The sequence below is a fragment of the Chenopodium quinoa genome, unplaced genomic scaffold, assembly GCF_001683475.1.
Source record: "Chenopodium quinoa cultivar QQ74 unplaced genomic scaffold, ASM168347v1, whole genome shotgun sequence".
Taxonomy (NCBI): Eukaryota; Viridiplantae; Streptophyta; class Magnoliopsida; order Caryophyllales; family Amaranthaceae; genus Chenopodium; species Chenopodium quinoa.
Window position 1 is genome coordinate 6,852,792 of NW_018742263.1, and position 17,301 is coordinate 6,870,092.

The 17,301-nt window shown below is 36.0% G+C and overlaps 1 long non-coding RNA gene across 1 annotated transcript; it reads right to left on the bottom strand.

The window, feature by feature from the left end:
- Window positions 1-6,691: 6,691 nt before the first annotated feature.
- LOC110684085 lies at window positions 6,692-17,076 on the bottom strand. The gene is made up of 6 exons (XR_002503737.1): window positions 16,643-17,076; window positions 14,758-14,924; window positions 8,667-8,762; window positions 8,481-8,575; window positions 7,608-7,705; window positions 6,692-6,983 (listed from the first exon to the last, which is right to left on the bottom strand). It is a non-coding gene; the product is annotated as an uncharacterized LOC110684085 (long non-coding RNA).
- Between the last annotated feature and the right edge of the window lie 225 nt (window positions 17,077-17,301).

Sequence of the window (17,301 nt, forward strand, 5' to 3'; positions counted from 1 at the left end):
TTGTTTTGTACAAAGTAGAATATATTCATATATTATTTTCTTGCCTCATAATATTTATCTAAATTTTTTATGGTTGGATAGATCTTGAAATTATCTTTCCAATGATATATTATAATATTATATCCGAGCTATAACGAAAAAGATATGAATGGAATACATAACTCTATCCAAAACTGACACCGTCCTACTATATCGGCCATATATTTTTATCTACAAAAGATTTTAATCTGAGTCTAATTGAGTTGGAAATTAGACTTCAAGATCTTTCCAATGACATATTATATGACTTATCTGAACTTCTGTATCAAAAGATATGATAAAAACAAAATCCGCAAAACTGTCTTGCAACGCCGGACGCCAGGCCTAGCATCTGGCGACAGCTCCAGCTTTTGGCGACAGGCGCGTGTTTGGCGCTGCGATCGTGTTTTATTCTCTTCAAAACTCTGATTTCTTTTTTATCATATCCGGCTGATTTTCTCTATAAATAGCCTCCTAAAATCTCTGTTTTCAATCATCAATCCTTCTCATCTAATTCTCACCAACACTCATCAAGAATTTCTTGATTCTCTCTCTCTTTCTAGCCTAGCCTTTTGCAAACAAAATTCCTCATACATTATCACTAGACACACCTAACCAAGTTCGAAGTTTCCTTCGCCCTAGACGTGAAAGGTTTGATTTCTGAGGGTTTGATCTCAAATCTAGTCTAAACTTTCTTTAGATTCTCTATTTCAATTATTTAATTTAATTATTTGGTTTTATATTTTCCTTAAAGTTACTAACGTGTGTATTTTGTTATTATAAAGAGATACGAGGCATCCAAGTAAGTGCTTGATTGTTTAATTGATCTTTTAATATAGAAATCATGCTTAGATTGTTATTTTGATTCCTAGTATCATGTTAGGATGTTTTATTGCTTCCTAGTATCATATTTAGGGTGATTTTCTTATATCAATTATGATTTCTATGATGCTTCCTATTCTCTTTTCCTAATATCATGTTAGTATCATGTTAGGGCTAAAGCTTTGATCTTTATTGTTTAGTGACATGATAGGGTTTGTTATTAATCTTGTTAGTATCATGCCTAGTATCTTGCTATTAATATTATGCTTTAACATGATTATTATTTTGATGATTATGATTATTTGGATTATGATTATTATTATGATGATTATTATTATTATGTTGCTTATTATTTATTGTTATTGTTTGATCACGCCTTTTATGCATGTTTAAAGGGAATTTGTACTTGTAATCACGCTTAATAAGATAATTAATAATCTTGTTTAGGGTTAATTTGATTATAATTCAAGTGATTGGCAATAATAGATTTTGTTGTGCATTAATATTCAACCAATATAGATTAAACAGGTTTAGGATAAACCAATTGGTTGCATGTTAGTCAAAAAGCTCACATGAATATGATCAGAATAAAGTAGAGGCCTATTATTAGGGCAGGTTCAATCTATTTTAGGTTGGATTTGTACCTTCATCCCCGAACTACCAGTCATGGTTCCAGACCTATTTGAGTTAAAGATCTCCTGGATCGTTAAGGGGTGTAACCTTCACCCTGTGAGCGGTTTACAAGTTCCTAAAACTTGTTGGCACTCTTTTGCTCTAGCTTCCTTCCCTTTAAACGCCATCGTACTTAAGTGTATGATCATAGTGGGGTTCAAGTTTGAGGTAATGCTTGAAATATTCCCTACACCTGGGCTCTGTGAAGGATATGGGCAGGGAGGTGTAGCCCAGGAGGCTTGATTCCAGTATGCCCATGGAGATGGATACATCCACCACTGCTGACCCGTGAATTGTGACGCTGCTGACTGTTGATGTGCTGCTTGCTGCAGCTGCTGGTTGCTCCGACCACCAAACCCAGAGCTTCCCTTTTTTCCATCCTTTCCCTTAGTTTTCCAACCACCGCGAGAAGGCTGCGAATTGCTACGAAGAGAATCAGAAATCTGCTTGCCCTGCTGCGAATTAAATGCAGTCGATGATGGCGATTGTGAGAGATGAACTTCCTCAATAGAATCTGGAACATCAGACGCATTACCCTGCTCCTCCAATTCGAGCATGGAGCACAAAGTGTCAAAACTAGAAAGCGGAGCTAAGTGACGAATAGAGGTGCGAAAAGGCTTGTATTCTTCCGAGAGCCCCTTCAATAACTGCAAGGCCATGCGATTATCAGAGACTGCATCACCCACATTCCGGAGACTATCTGCTAGGGATTTCAGGCAAGCACAATATGGCTTAACACCCTCGAACTGATCGAGACTGGTGTTTGTTAATTGCGCATCAAGATGAAGAGCACGGGCTGACTTGTTGTTGAGAAAGAATCGTTTCCATGCATCGATAGCCTTGTCATCGGGATCGATAATTGAATCGAGAAGATCAGTCGAGATGGTATTGTATATCCATTATTGAACGATGTTATCAAGTCTTTGCCACATATTAAGGTCAGAAGAAGATTCAGGAGCTTTCTGCTTGTCATTAACAATCAGAGGGATGATATGGTCGACCACTAAATTCATACGACAATGGAGTTGGAATAGAGTAGACCAAGTATTGTATTGAGTACCGCTGTAATCAAGAACAATAGGGATGCAAGCCTTGATGTTAGTGACAAGTGTAGCATGATGAACCTTTTGTTCGGCCATTGATGAGAACCGAAATTGAAGAAGATTAGAGAAGATGAGCGGAAGAGAATTAGGGTTTCGGATTGTAAAACCTAGACTCGTGTTACCATGAGAGAACATGAGAATATTTGACGTGCCTTCTCATTACTGTAAAGTGAATATATGTACAACCAAGGATACTAGGTTAGGCTAAAGCTAACTAAGGAAAGATATACACTAAAATATTCACAAGATAATTACAATAGATTATTAACATAATCTATCAAAAATAGCAAATGAAACATTAAAGGTAATTCTCTTAGCGTTTGACAATAATTCACAAACGGTAATTTTTTCATTATTTATTAACTAACTTTGACTATTATAGTCGAGAATGTATGGAAAACAGAAAAATCACGTAAAATGTTTTATAAAAGATATTATGTATTAATTTGAGGCTTAGGAATATTAAAAATTTATTTATTAATGTTCAATTACATATATAATGTTTCAAAAAAAAAAAAGTAAAAATTAAAAAAAAGTAAAAATAAAACTATATATAAGGTTAAATACAGACATTTGATGTGTGTTAAGTTTCATTGTTTTCTCTTATGGAATGTAAGGAGTACACGAGCACATCCAGTTGAATTGAAGTTTAATTTGAAGTAGGTAAATGGGTCGGGTAGTGGGCTAAAATCCGATCCAATGCGGTAAAACGAGGAAAGACAGGTAAAAAGACAGCAAACTGAAAAGAGCAGTGAATTTTTAGAAATGTGTAGCAATCGTCCCCTTATGAGCTGACTTTTCCTGGTATCCTTAACATTAATCATAATCTAATGATGCTTTGCTTTTCAAAATCTTTAATTTTGTTTAGTATTTCTTCTTTGGATTTTTCTTCTTGTATTTTGGTGGCCTTTAGAATATTCTTCCCCTCTCCAACACTGTCAAGCTAAGAGCATCAACTTTCGAGGCCTAACTTGTGAGATTTCTGATTCTTTTACATCTTCTATTATAATATTATTAATTCATATCTTCTTTCTATATTTAAACTATACTTTATAATATAATAATATATAAACATATCATAACTAGCTAGGTTAATTTATAATTTATCATAGGTTAAAAATAAGGCCAAGATAATAGATCTTGTGCAAAGTTGGTTGTAAAAAATAATAATAATTATTATTATAATATTTCATATCTCCATCATCCTATATTTCTATGTAATTATAACCATAGGTTAAATTTAAAAATATCATAGGTTAAAAATAAGGCCAAGACAATAGATCTTGTGCAAAGTTACAAACTGTTGAAATTTTTTGAATGAAACTTATGGAAGGATTTGGGGAAAAGCAAATTGTTGTCAATAAGGGCATGTTTGTTTTCGTTGCTTGTCTTTTACAATGAAGACTATAGTACATGCTAAAATAATTATATACGATGAGTATTGTTTTATTTATGCATGTACTTCAAACAATGTCTTATAATTTGCATCAAATCTCAAAACTTGGATGTTATCAATTCTTATTATTATTTCTTGATATAATGTTACAAGATTAAATTTATTTTATTATGGTATGTTTGCTACTCTAATTTTATCTCTATTAGGAAACTCTTTTAATTTTATTACACTAATTAGTTAGTATTTAGCAAACTTTTTATCGTTAATTGGCCCCTATTAAGTAGCTACTCATGCTATTAACCTCTTTTTTTTTTTTTTTTTTTTTTTTTTTTTTTTTGTGAGGGGAAATGCTATAAACCAATTTGAAATTGAATAATTTACTAGACAAGTGTATACATGAAGTTTTATATATTAATTTAAAAAGGTACATATAGTTCAGTTAAAAAATTTAATCAAATTATTTTTTTAATAGATTGTGTGTTTGTTTGATATGGCGCCTTTTACAAGTTTCAAAAGTAGAAAAGGATAATTGAAGTCCGCTAAAGATGTCACTATTAAAATAAAAAGAATTTATTTAAGATAGAAAAAAATATTGCTCAGTCCAGACTGATCAAATATTTCGTCAGTCCAGCGGGTTTTTGATATCATCTATTGGCTGGATAATATCCTCTATTGGCTAAATGATATCCTTAATTGGCTCGCTGACATTCTCTACTGGCTGAATGATATCATTTATTGCTGAATGATATACATCCTCTATTGGCTATATGATATCATGGCTGGATAATATTATATAGCCAATAGAGGATATCATCCATCCAATAAAGGATATGTAGTATTTAATAGAGGATATGTACTACTTGTTGGAGGATATGTGTTATAACAATCCCATTTTGTAGATTATATATGTAACAAATAGAAGATATCATCAAGCATATACATGATATCATGGAACTAATAGAGGATATTATTGAACAAACATATGATATATATAAGAGAGATGAAATCATAAACATACATAGTAGATGATATCATCTAGGATGATATCATGGAACCAATAGAGGCTAAAATCATAGAATCAATAAAGGATTATCATATAACTAATAGAGGATATCATCCAACAAACTAATACTCGTAGAAGATCCAGCTTACAAATGACATCATATAACCATTAGAGGATATATATTAGTCAGCCTATAAATGATTTCATAGGCAATAGATGATATCATCCAGCTTATAGACGATATCATATAAGTATATAACCAATAGAGGATATCATCCAACCTATACATAATATCATGAAACCTATATAATAAAGGATATCATTGAACTAATATAATATATCATGGAACTAATACGGGATATCATCTAGACAATGGATGATATCATCCAGCTTATCGTAGATGATGATATAATCTAGACAATTGTTTAATTTTATAAAATAATTAAAAGGTCAACAATGGCGGAACCACCATTGAAGGTCCCGTACTAAGCTCATGGGTATGACATAACATGCTCAAATTCTCAACCAAAATACATGCATTTGTTATTTGAACACTAACAATTCAACATACAATAACATAGGACAATCAGTTTCAGTAATTATACATCACACAAGAAATCCCCAAATCAAATTTTTTGGACATTTTTCGAAAAATCCGAGAATCTCAAGCAATAATCAAGCCAATTAAGCATAAATCATGCACAAATATAATTAACTATCTTAAACCACCACCCCCAAAACCACCATAAGCAAAACCCTAAAACCTGTATGGGGTGTTTTGGGCTGGTGGTTTAGGGTTAGGGGTGCTGGTTTTTTGGTGGGGGAAGGAGAGGGGGGTCGATTTCGATGGGATGAATGGGGATAGGGCCGATTCCGGTGGGGGAAATGGGAAGGGGGTGATTTTCAATTCGTGGTGGGGGTGGGGTCGGGGTCAAGGTAGCAAGAAGGGAAAAGGGGGCGGCCTGCATAGGTGGCCTGGGGAAAAGAAAGGGGGTTAGGGTCATCGACGTTGGCCGCTGGCAGGGAGAAGGGGTGGCTAACGGGGAAGAGCTGACAATTGAGGGGAGGGGGTGGCAGTGAGGTTTAAGCCTTCGAGGCAGCATTAATAGGGGATAGAAAGGTGAAAGTGAGGTGGCTGGGGATGGAGGGGTGGTTGGACCCTAATAATGAAAATAATAATTGTATAAGGTATTAGATAATTAAATTAAATAATGTGGAATTTGGATGGTAGCAAAGCAAAAAAAATAAAAAAAATAGGTAGCATATGTGAAACATGGTGTTTTTTGTGGTAACAAATGTCAAAATTTCCTTATATATATATATATATATATATATATATAATACCTTTGTCTTATAATATAGTTCTGTTTGTGTTTTTTCACGGTATTTAAGAAATAGGAGAAGATTGTGGCCTGGATAAATTACATTAACAAAAGTGAAAAATACAATCACAGACAAAAGTTAAAGACAGAAAGTGGAAAAAAGTAGAAGGTGTGTGCAAAATTTAAGGGTAAATTAAGAAAAAGAATGAAAAAATTCTAAAAAGTGAGGGTATAATGTTTTTTACATATTATCCAAAAACAGAAACAAGAACAATATTTTGGTTCTCCAAAATCGGAAAATAGGAACTATATTATGGGACGGAGGGAGTATATCATAAAATTTATGTTTGTATTACCCCAAAAAAAAAAAAAAAAAAAAAAGACTTTAATGTACATCATTATTCATGCCTAGTAGATGACTAGTCTTAGCTGCATAAACATGTGGCTCAATCTCTTCTCAATTGTGGTACTAAGTTTGTATCATGCATAAACAAATCCAGGCAACTTAGTTTGGCTTGTTTGCCGTTCTTTAACAACTCATATTTAAAAACTTTTGCTTCAGCATGCCCAGCATATGATGGGCTTTGATGATTGACAATTTGACACATATATGGCAACTCCTTCAAAAATTCCTTCTGATTTAAGAACTGCAGCAAGCAACAAATATGTGCCAGTTAGACTTCAAATTTAAGCTAATGTGTGAGCTTTTAGTGCTAACAACTGCAGGGAGGAATAGAATAAAAACTGGCTATCACTTCTTGCAGCCTTGGAAATTGATTTTGCCACACCTTTAATGGATTTTGGCACACCCCTATGTGACAATTAGAGCATAGAAAACTACGTTCTCACGTAGAAGTGTGTCAAAATCATTTCCCGCCGCCTTGCATAGTTGCATACCATTAACATATAAACTGTCGTTTCACGTTTTTGAGCTTAATTTTGCAAGCTACACTATAGCAAAGGGGTAACGGGGTTAATTTTCAGTTTCAGTCATTCTTATCTGTATTACTAAAGTTTATATAAAATTAGATAGAGCATTAGAGTATACTATATTTCCTAAAATGGAACCTCAGTAAAACATCCACAATAGATGAAAATGCAGAGATTAACTTAGTGTTAAAAAATTTAGTCATTGTAAGAAACTAAGAGAAGCTATATGAGCACTTTGACACCACAACTTTGTGATTGCAACAGATTAGGTTCTAGATTATTTAGAGAAAAATAGTAGGGAAATGCTAAGCTTGAAAGAAGTGCAAATTTAGCATACTAACCATACAGGATCATCAAGAAAAGCATACCCTGCTTTCTCAAAAGCTATAGGATCAGAATGCAATTAATTATAAACTCCATAAAGTTTGTATAGCAATGCCTGCATCCCAACATTAGGAAGATTAGCAAACGTTAACTTATTCTAAAGCTAATCTAAAGAAATTATAATCTTAAGTAAGATAAACACACCATATAATATATGCATCTATGAGGCAAAAATGAGTCTAATATGCATATACATTTAATATTCTAGTAATTCTACATCATGGCAGCACAATATATAAGTACGAAGAAATATTGGGGTAGAAAAAAGGAAGCAAAGAGTGTGTGAGGTATAGCCGAGAAAGAAAGATAGCGAGTTGAGTCTAATGAAGGCAAACACATAACAGAGAGAGAGAGAGAGAGAGAGAGAGAGAGAGAGAGAGAGAGAGAGAGAGAGAGAGAGAGAGAGAGAGAGAGAGAGAGAGAGAGAGAGCAGCAGCAGCAAACATAACCAACGCACAAACAGTCAAGCACACACTCTCACACTGAGACAGAAAAAAATGAGGGAGGGAGAGACAGAGGATGAGAAATAAGTTTATACGTAGAATAGCTAAATATACAAGTGCAATTAAATTATCAATACCCACATAACAAAAAATCAACCCTAGAAACATTAATTAAAACCTAAAATAATATTTTTTTTTTTTAAAAAAACATAATTCATGTAGTTAACGGTCAAATATAGTGTTAGGGACTAGGCAATATTCTTTAGCAACATACAATGATACTCACAGTAAAAAGAATAGTTCAATTTCAAAGAACTCTAACTGAATGAATCTGGATAATAATGTTAAGTAAAACCTGACATATATCAAATAAGAAAACTAAGCTACCTCTACAAGCCAATCAGCGAGTGTGGCTCACACACTGGCATGCATTATATCTTTTGAATCTTCTTTATGAAATTCGCTGAAGGTCTTGTCAATATCTGGAAAAGAAATGGGAAGCAATGCAATCAGAAGAGAGAAAAAGATGAGGCATGGAGCTGAATTGGTTGACAGGAAAGGGATATGTCAAACCTTGGAAGCACGCATATGCTTGTAAATATCAAGTTGTGGTTGTACAAAACTGAGGATCCATGTACTTATCATCATCGTCAACAACTTTGCAAACCTCTATTAAGATATTTATCATGAATGTAATTTTTAAAAATAAAAATAAAGAAGAAAGATGCAACAACGAACAATTCAACAATTAACTTATGGATGAAAAGGTACTATGTCATGAGGTAGCCCATACATAATATATTGGGAATAAGCTTTTTTATGTGGAGTTTGGTGATAAATATTGAGAACAATACAATAAAATAGAATTGGTTAAGAGTTTTCAACCATAACCACAATATTAGTCAACACCAACAATGTGTTGATTATTCAAGAAGACGACACCACCCAAGATTGCACGTAAGATTAAACACTGTCTCTAGACAATTGGAAATAAGTTGAGAGAGATGCTGGGAGGCTTGTTAATTCAGAATCCTTCCTTTATCACCAGCTCAAGGTTGTTCCCTAAGCCTTTACTCGAGTTAGTTTGCTCTTTAGGTTCAATTATAGGTCAGGAATTGGCTTAATGCTGGGAGTGCAAGAAGGAATACAAACGCTTTTAACCTTACAGATTTACCCATACGAAAGCTCTCTGATGACAAAAGCAGTGAAGGGAAGATAAGTCTACTGCACTTTGAGGTTCATGAGGTTGTCAGGAATGAAGGTAGACAGTGTTATGAACTGAAACAACAGTTCTCCAGAACTAACAGTCATAAAAACTCAAGCACAAACCCAAAGCTAGAGGAATTAATAAAGTAAAAAGATGAGCAAGAAAATGAGTTCATACTGCTAGATTTACCTTTTGTAGATGGCTTAAGTTACGAATTCTAACATATATCATTACCACCATCAAAGAACACACACAAACCAATGACTAACCAAATTCAATCATCACAGATATTCAACCACAAGCTATGATCTCAAAACCATGGTAAAAACACAAAGCCAAGCAATATGCCTAAAATCAATTATCAAAGAAATTAACTGAACATCAAATGCATATAACAGTCTAGTGATAATCAGTTTCCCCTTTCTTTTTTGATAAGGGTTCTAAATTTGATCTCATAAGATTAGTTTAGCAAAAATCATTTTTTGACTGAAGATGAAAGAAATGTAATTCGAATATAATTGGAAAAACAATAACTTAATTAGGGAAAAGGTCGTGACATTCATGATAAGATGCATTAATTATGAGTAAAGGTTGTTCTCTAACATAGGGTTGCCTAATACATAGCCTTTCACAGGGCCATTATCTAACAAATCATCCAATTCTAGGAGATATTGATTCCCTGTAAGGAGAACCACCTCATTGTGCAAGCCATTGTATGATGGAAGCCCTCAGGCCCAAACGAGTCTTGAAAATCTTTAGCAAACAATGTAATGAGATGGCCATCTTATCAAATGCTGCAAGAATACCCTTATATGTATTCGGTATCTTATCTTTCACAAAAACTGTGTGTTGGGGGTCAAAGGGGCACACCAACCATGGCATTGGCTTTGGACTACCCAAAGATGTACTAGCTTTGCCATCAAAGTGAACAAATACCACTTCAAAATCAGCGATCCTTGTTGTTTTATTTTGATTGTACCACTCAAGCAATGTATAATAGGTGTCTGATGGCGTTTCCACTTGGTCAATGTAGAGAAGGACATGTTTTCCTGCTGTTTGCCTATAGGCACTTCATCAATGCTATTCCTGATATCATTATGATTTGTTAAATTCATGCGAAGAACATAATCCCGTGACTCATAAACCAGCAAAGACTCTAAGGCGACCGCCCTTATTGCTTCCAATTCTCTCTGCACAAGGGAGTGCCGGGTGAAGGGATATCTATTGATACCCAATTGGTTAATAACATATTTTCTTAAGTGATCCGCAATATTCATCTTGGGGTCCAAAATGACCAGTTCATCCTCTTCGTCATGGTTATAATAGTTAAAACAAATTTCCAAGAGCCAGCGGCTTACAAAATCGTTGAACGGTGAAACCCACCAATGAGGATTAGCAGATATCTTGAGCTTATGTAAGACATGATTGATAGCCTCCTAGAACAATAGTGGATCCACGCTGTATCTATAAGGTAAGTAGACGAGGACGATGTGGAATTCTTGGTCCCGAGCCTTACATTCTTGAGAAAGCAAGTTGACTGTCCGAATCAAGGTGCCATCATAGCACAAATACATCCCCACAAGCTTCTCTTTAAGTTTAAAAACCGAGACTTTATTGTCAAGATCTATACCCACAGTTACAAATAATTAGCACCAGCAGCATTATTATTTATCTTGGAAACAAATTCAGTCTCTAAATTTGAATGGAGGTGGGTGTAAATTTTCCACCAAGAATAATCAAACTCAGGATCACAAAAGGGGAGAAAGGAAAGTCCATCATACCCCAAAGAAGGTTTATGCTCAACAACCTTTTGATGGTGGTCTACTAGAAGACCCATTGAGTCCGAAAAAAAGCCAAGGGAGTTGCATATTTTGTCACGACTCAACGTGTCAGAGAAAGGGACTGCAAGCCAGGAGGAAGGTAAAGCTGAAAAGAAGTGGTTGAAAGCATCCTCATCATTAGCCCAACTTCGTCTCATTTTAGCCACCATAACCATCACATAATCGGATTTGGGTAGATTAGAATATGCAGTAATTATCCCACGAATAACATTGCAATCACATGATTCTAGCCAGAACCGAGGCACGAAAAAGCAACAAACCAAGATGTTCTTTCCCCTAAGAGTGTCAATCTCAACTCTATGGCCATCATTTCGGACCAAGTAACCCCTTTCTCCATTAGTGGTAGGGAAAACAAGGACATAAGATCGAAGGGCAAGGGATCGCCTTTGGTAAAGGGAATTCGGCGTTCATTGTCATCTATTTGCTCATGTAAACAATCATGCACTTGACGATAATGGTGAATACACCACATAAACCCATCCTTAACAGTATGATCACGTACCCAAAAGGGCTTCATGCAGTGTCCGTCCCAGTTCGATGATCAAAACCCCCCATCTTCAATATTTGGTCTTTAGGGTGGTGATCTTGAAAGTGCAGTATGGAATCCACAGTCCTAGAAACCAGAAACCCAACTCGATAGAACATCTAAGAAAACAACCTACTACTAGACCTTAATCTCATCCTTTATTTCGTTTTGTTTCGATACTAAGAAATAATGCAAATGATAACAATAATAAGTGCAAAGCAAATCCAATCCAATTCAATTAAGTAATCAAGCCCTAGTAACTAGCAATATAACGAACGCCTCCAGTACGTTAGATAAGCATTTAACATATTGACTACAATGGTAATAATTTGGGAAAACATGACAAAATCACGAGTCGATTAGTGTAATTAATGTTCATTTTAATTTAATCTCTTTACTTTTAGCTAGCTTATCCAACGCTCTCAGGGCGTTCGTTAGCTTTTGCCTAATCTTAATCATAATCATAATCATATCATAATCAGTGGCGAATCCAGAATTATACCTAGGGGGTTTGAACTTCATCAAACACCCGATATCCGAATGCACAGATATAAAAGGTATCCAAGTATAGAATAGAGTATTGAAATAAATACCCATACACAAGTACACAACAAAATAAGTCCAAATTTCAATAAATTAGCAAAATAAAATGATCCGATACAATAATACATAACTTTAATTAAATGTCAAAATACAATACGTAAAATAATACGAAGTACATAACTTTTCATGGTCACACACTACAATAATTAAAAAAGAAAATTAATCAATACTATATCTACTGCCATTTATTCGTTTAAATGTTAACAATGTAACAAAAGTTACAAAACAATCAACATATTAACAACCAAGAAATTGAAAAACACAAAAACAGATTGAAAACAAAAGATTAAGATTTAATAGAAAAAAGATTAAAAATTTACAATTTAAACATGTGAGAGATGGATTGGTGCTGCTGGGGCTGTCTCAGATTAGTTGGTTGCCTCTATTTCCGGGGTGGTTAATCTCTTTCTTGCTGGCAGATGTCCGATGGAATTAGGAGAGTATATTGCTAGTGCTCCTCTCACACCACTTATCAAGCCCGGTAGTGGTATACGTCCTATAGTTGTGGATTTGCTTGGCAACGTTTGGTTTCGAAGGTCGGTGCTGTTATGGTTGGCAAATCTTTAGGCAGTTACTTTGATCGAGCGATCATGTTACGTTAAGTCCATCGTCGTTGTCCGGGTATTTTGCAGTGGGTTTAATTCTGCTACTCTAATCCAGCCAGATTGTATTATGGGGACCACACCTTATGGTCGTCTCAGGGTGTAGCAGGGTGATCCCCTTGGTCCTCTCCTTTTTTCATTGGTTTTACAACCTCTTATGTCCGGAGATACTTTTGGGTTTGTCTTCAGGCGTGGTATTTGGATGACTGCACTATTATTGGAAACAATTTGATGGTAGGGAAGGTTCTACAATTGATTATGGAGGAAGGACCTCGTTTTGGGTTGCATCTCAATGTGGAAAAAACTGAAGTTTTCAGGCCTACACAGAAGAACCTCGAAGCAGGCTTATGGGTGTTTTTCCCCCTTCTATTGCTTGACCATTGCATGGTGTTAAGCTACTAGGTGGTCCCGTTAGTTCTGATTCCAAGTTTAGTGGCGAGCTTGTGACGCAGAGGGTGACCAAGACCATTGCGCTTATGGATAGCAACCTTATCCATAAGCAACCTGCGCTTATGGATAAGGCGGCTATGCTGGATGATTCTCAGTGTGAGAGCTGTTGTTACTTAGGGCATGTATTGGAGTTTCTAAACTCTACTTTGCCTTGTGTACTTGTCCTCCAGGTGCTTTCGAGGCGGCTCAGCGCGTTTTTGACGAGGCTCTTAGATTTTCCTTGGAGCGTATTGTTACTGCTTCGGGGCCCGGGTTTGGTGATTGGCAGTGGCGGCTTGCCACCTTACCATTTGCGTTTGGAGGGCTTGATGTTTATTCTGCACGTGATGTTCGTCATTATGCTTTTCTTGCTTCTCGATTGCAGTCGGCTGGGTTGCAGACGCAGCTTTTGCGTGGTACCGGTATTGTGGGTTTTGGTCAAGCTTTTGAGGATGCGTTGGGTCTGTTTACTGGAACACTTGAGTCTGACATTTTAGGTAATCCTTGTGAGGTCGCTGCCCCTAAACTCATGAAGAAATTGGCAGATATATATTTCACAAAGGTTACTGCTTCTGCAGAATCCACCTTTTCTTTGTCTCCTCGGCAGTCGGCATTGTGAAAGTCGCAGCAGGGCGATCACACCTCTGCTTGGTTTCGAGCAGTTCCTATTTCTGGATTGGGTCAGACGATGAACGCTAAGACATACCAATGTGTTGTGTTATTGGATGGGTGTTCCATTGTTCTCTATCTCGACACCATGCTCTGCTTGCTCTCGGGTTTTTACTAGGGATGTATTCGGCGACCATGCGGTGTCGTGTGCTGGCATTGTAGGATTAAACATCGGCACAATGTTATTTGGGATACATTTGTTGATATTTGCTACAGATGTGGAATTTTAGCAAGAAAGGAGGTTGACATAGGATTATCCGGAGGGCCAGACCTGCCGATGTATTACCTTATTCATGGGATCGTGGTCGTGATGTATGTGTCGACTTCACATGGTCTTCTCCTTTGACACAGATAGGGCAACAACAACAACAACAACAACAACTAATAATAATAATAATAATAATAATAATAATAATAATAATAATAATAATAATAATAATAATAATAATAATAGTTAGCAATTATCTAAAGTATCCTTATTAGTCTCAACAAACTAAGGTATAGAGCATATCTGATAAAATGCACAAAATAGAAGACCAAAACAAAACAGGAATTTCCTATTAAAAGCTGTAATCAATCTGGTTAATTGGCCACTCGTTTAAGGTATGAAATTTTAAAGGCATAGAAATATCAGGGCATCTTAGTGGAATAGCAATCAATAATGATGAATGCAGAGCATTCAACGGTGCTTGTAGCCAAAGAGTGACAAGAACACATTAAAATACAAAGAAAAAAATGTACAATGGAACGTCAAGATATGAAGCAGATAGAAAAGCAAGAAGCTAACCTCCGTTAAGCCAAAGAGTGAGTGGCTTATGGTCAGGATCCTTCTCAGCTTCAACAAAGTAGTAAAACAAGCTCCCCCCAGTTTTATCATCCAAATCAATGAAGCCAGCAAACTGTCTGAATCCAACTTTTGGTTGGCCAGAGGATACCCATTCAAACAACCAACCCCTACAAAAATTATCTTGGGTGATAAGATCATGTGTACTAGTAGAATTAAGTAACTTTTTTTAGGCAACTGGGAGAGGGGACTATTAATAACAAACCAGCAAATTACAGCAAGTCCATTTTTTCCAAGGTAGAAATACCTTGCGAAAAGGAGTAAAAAAACTTTTTTGCGGAAGTACTCTAGCCATAGAGTGGGCTACAACGTTACCATTACGTCTAACATGGTTACAAGACAGAGAAACAAAAGAGCTTCCTACCATGGTGATGTCTTCAATGATCAGGTCGAAGGGTGTTAACCCCACAGTATGCTTTTTAATAGCTTTAATCACAGCCAGAGAGTCACACTCCACCACCTTCTGGAAACCCAAGCGTGCAGCCAAGCAAACCCCCAATCTGACAGCCAACACCTCAGCCCCAACCACAGTTCCATCACCAACCACCCTACGAACTGTAGCTGCAACTATAAGCCCCGCATCATCATGCATTACCACTCCTAACCCCACTGCATTCCCAGGCAACATAGCCGCATCGGAATTGACTCTGACTAAGCCATGATCTGGGTTCTGCCAGCCGCTACGAGAATTCCCCCAATATTTCACCACATTACCACTGGTAGCCTTTGTATATTTCTTAAAGTCTTCCACCAGTTTAACAAAACCTATAGTTCCAGTCACTTTGCACTTCCACAGGTTGTTAAAATCAGCTGAGCTCATGTAAGCCCAGGCCGCCTAGGCCATTGAAACAAAAATAAGAAGCTCCTTACACGTGAGCTTACCAGACATCCAAGACAACAATATCTATAGATTTATAGATTTACTTCTATGTTCAACTAAACGACCACGTTTATTATATTACTTGCACTTCACTTATGACTGGAGGACGGATTTTTGGGCCTCTTTATGTCTTTCCCTCACTTTGTCTTAATCTAATTAGTTTCTTAAGATTAATTAATTCAATTTAGAAAATGACTGACTTTTACTTATCTTTGTTATTTTTATGTTAGTTTTGGGTAAAAGAGTTTTCAGGTTCAGTTTTGGGTCAATGGGTTATATGATTAAGTATATCTTAAGTCTATCACTTTAAATTATATACCGGGTCAATTTTTTTTTAATTTGTTCAAGTTTTTCTCAGTAGCTTCAGATTCGGTTTGTTGTTGTAAGTGACTACTAATACTACTAGTACACCCTTGTTGGCAAATAATATTTGTACTAATATAGATTAATATAAAAATGAAAAGAGTGTCCAATTGAATAACCCCATCAATTGACCATCATCATTAACAGATTGGATACACTCAAAATCAAATTCACTAACAAATATCGAAATATGATGAAGCTTTACAAAAATTTAAGATCAAATTGTTTTGTTTTTTGTAAAGAAAAGCTCAAATTATCTTAGTTGTGCTGAACACAACAATTACAAACCCCATTTCATTATAATTCTGCAATCGCAATGAAAAATTCACAGCTTCCACAATAATTGACAATCCACAAACATATAAAAATAGCATTAATAGCATACCCTATATACTGAACTAGTGATTCTTCAAAAAAATAAATGTACTGAACTAGTGAACTAATTAGAATTACAGATAACACAAAATACTCAAAGAAATCAAACTAATTCAACTGTGCTCATTAAATTATCACATTGGGTCAAATTATAAACCAGAAATTTATGTTATAGAGTGAAAGTTGAAACTTAAAAATTGATTAGCATACCGTAATGTAAGGACGGCTGCAGGCGGAGGACTGGTGGTCGGAATTAGGCGAGAAGATGCTCTGGCAGCCGAGGGAGAAGAAGGGAATTGCGATAGAGAAGAAAGGGGCTGACAGCCGGCGTCAAGGGAGAACCACTGGAGTTGACAGTGAAGAAGGAAATTGCGAGGGAGAAAAAGGGAATTGCAAGGGAGAACACAGGAATTGCGGAGGACTGGTGGCCGATTAGCTGCTCCGGTAGCTGAGGGAGAAGAAAGGAATTGCGAAGGATTTCCGATCCGGCAGAGCTTCAATGGGGTTTAACGGAGAAGGAGGGAGTTTGGGAGTGAAAGAGTGAGAATGAAAGGTGAAGGCAAAGGAGGGAGTTCGAGGAGAGAGAGTGAGTGAGAGGGGAAATGGAAAGTTAGGGCTTAATTGGAAGGCTTATTCGTAACGGTCACTTTTGTTGGCTACAAATAACTGGTCAAAATTCAATTGACTTTTCTATTTGTAACGAGCATAAGCTGTCAGTTACGAATAAGTGTATTTGTAACAGGCAAAAAAGTGCCCGTTACGAATAATGAGCTTTTTGTAACGGGCATATAATTGCCCGTTACGAATACTTCTTTTCGTTTTTCGTAACGGACATTGGTTTTGCCCGTTACAAATGATGTTATTGTAAC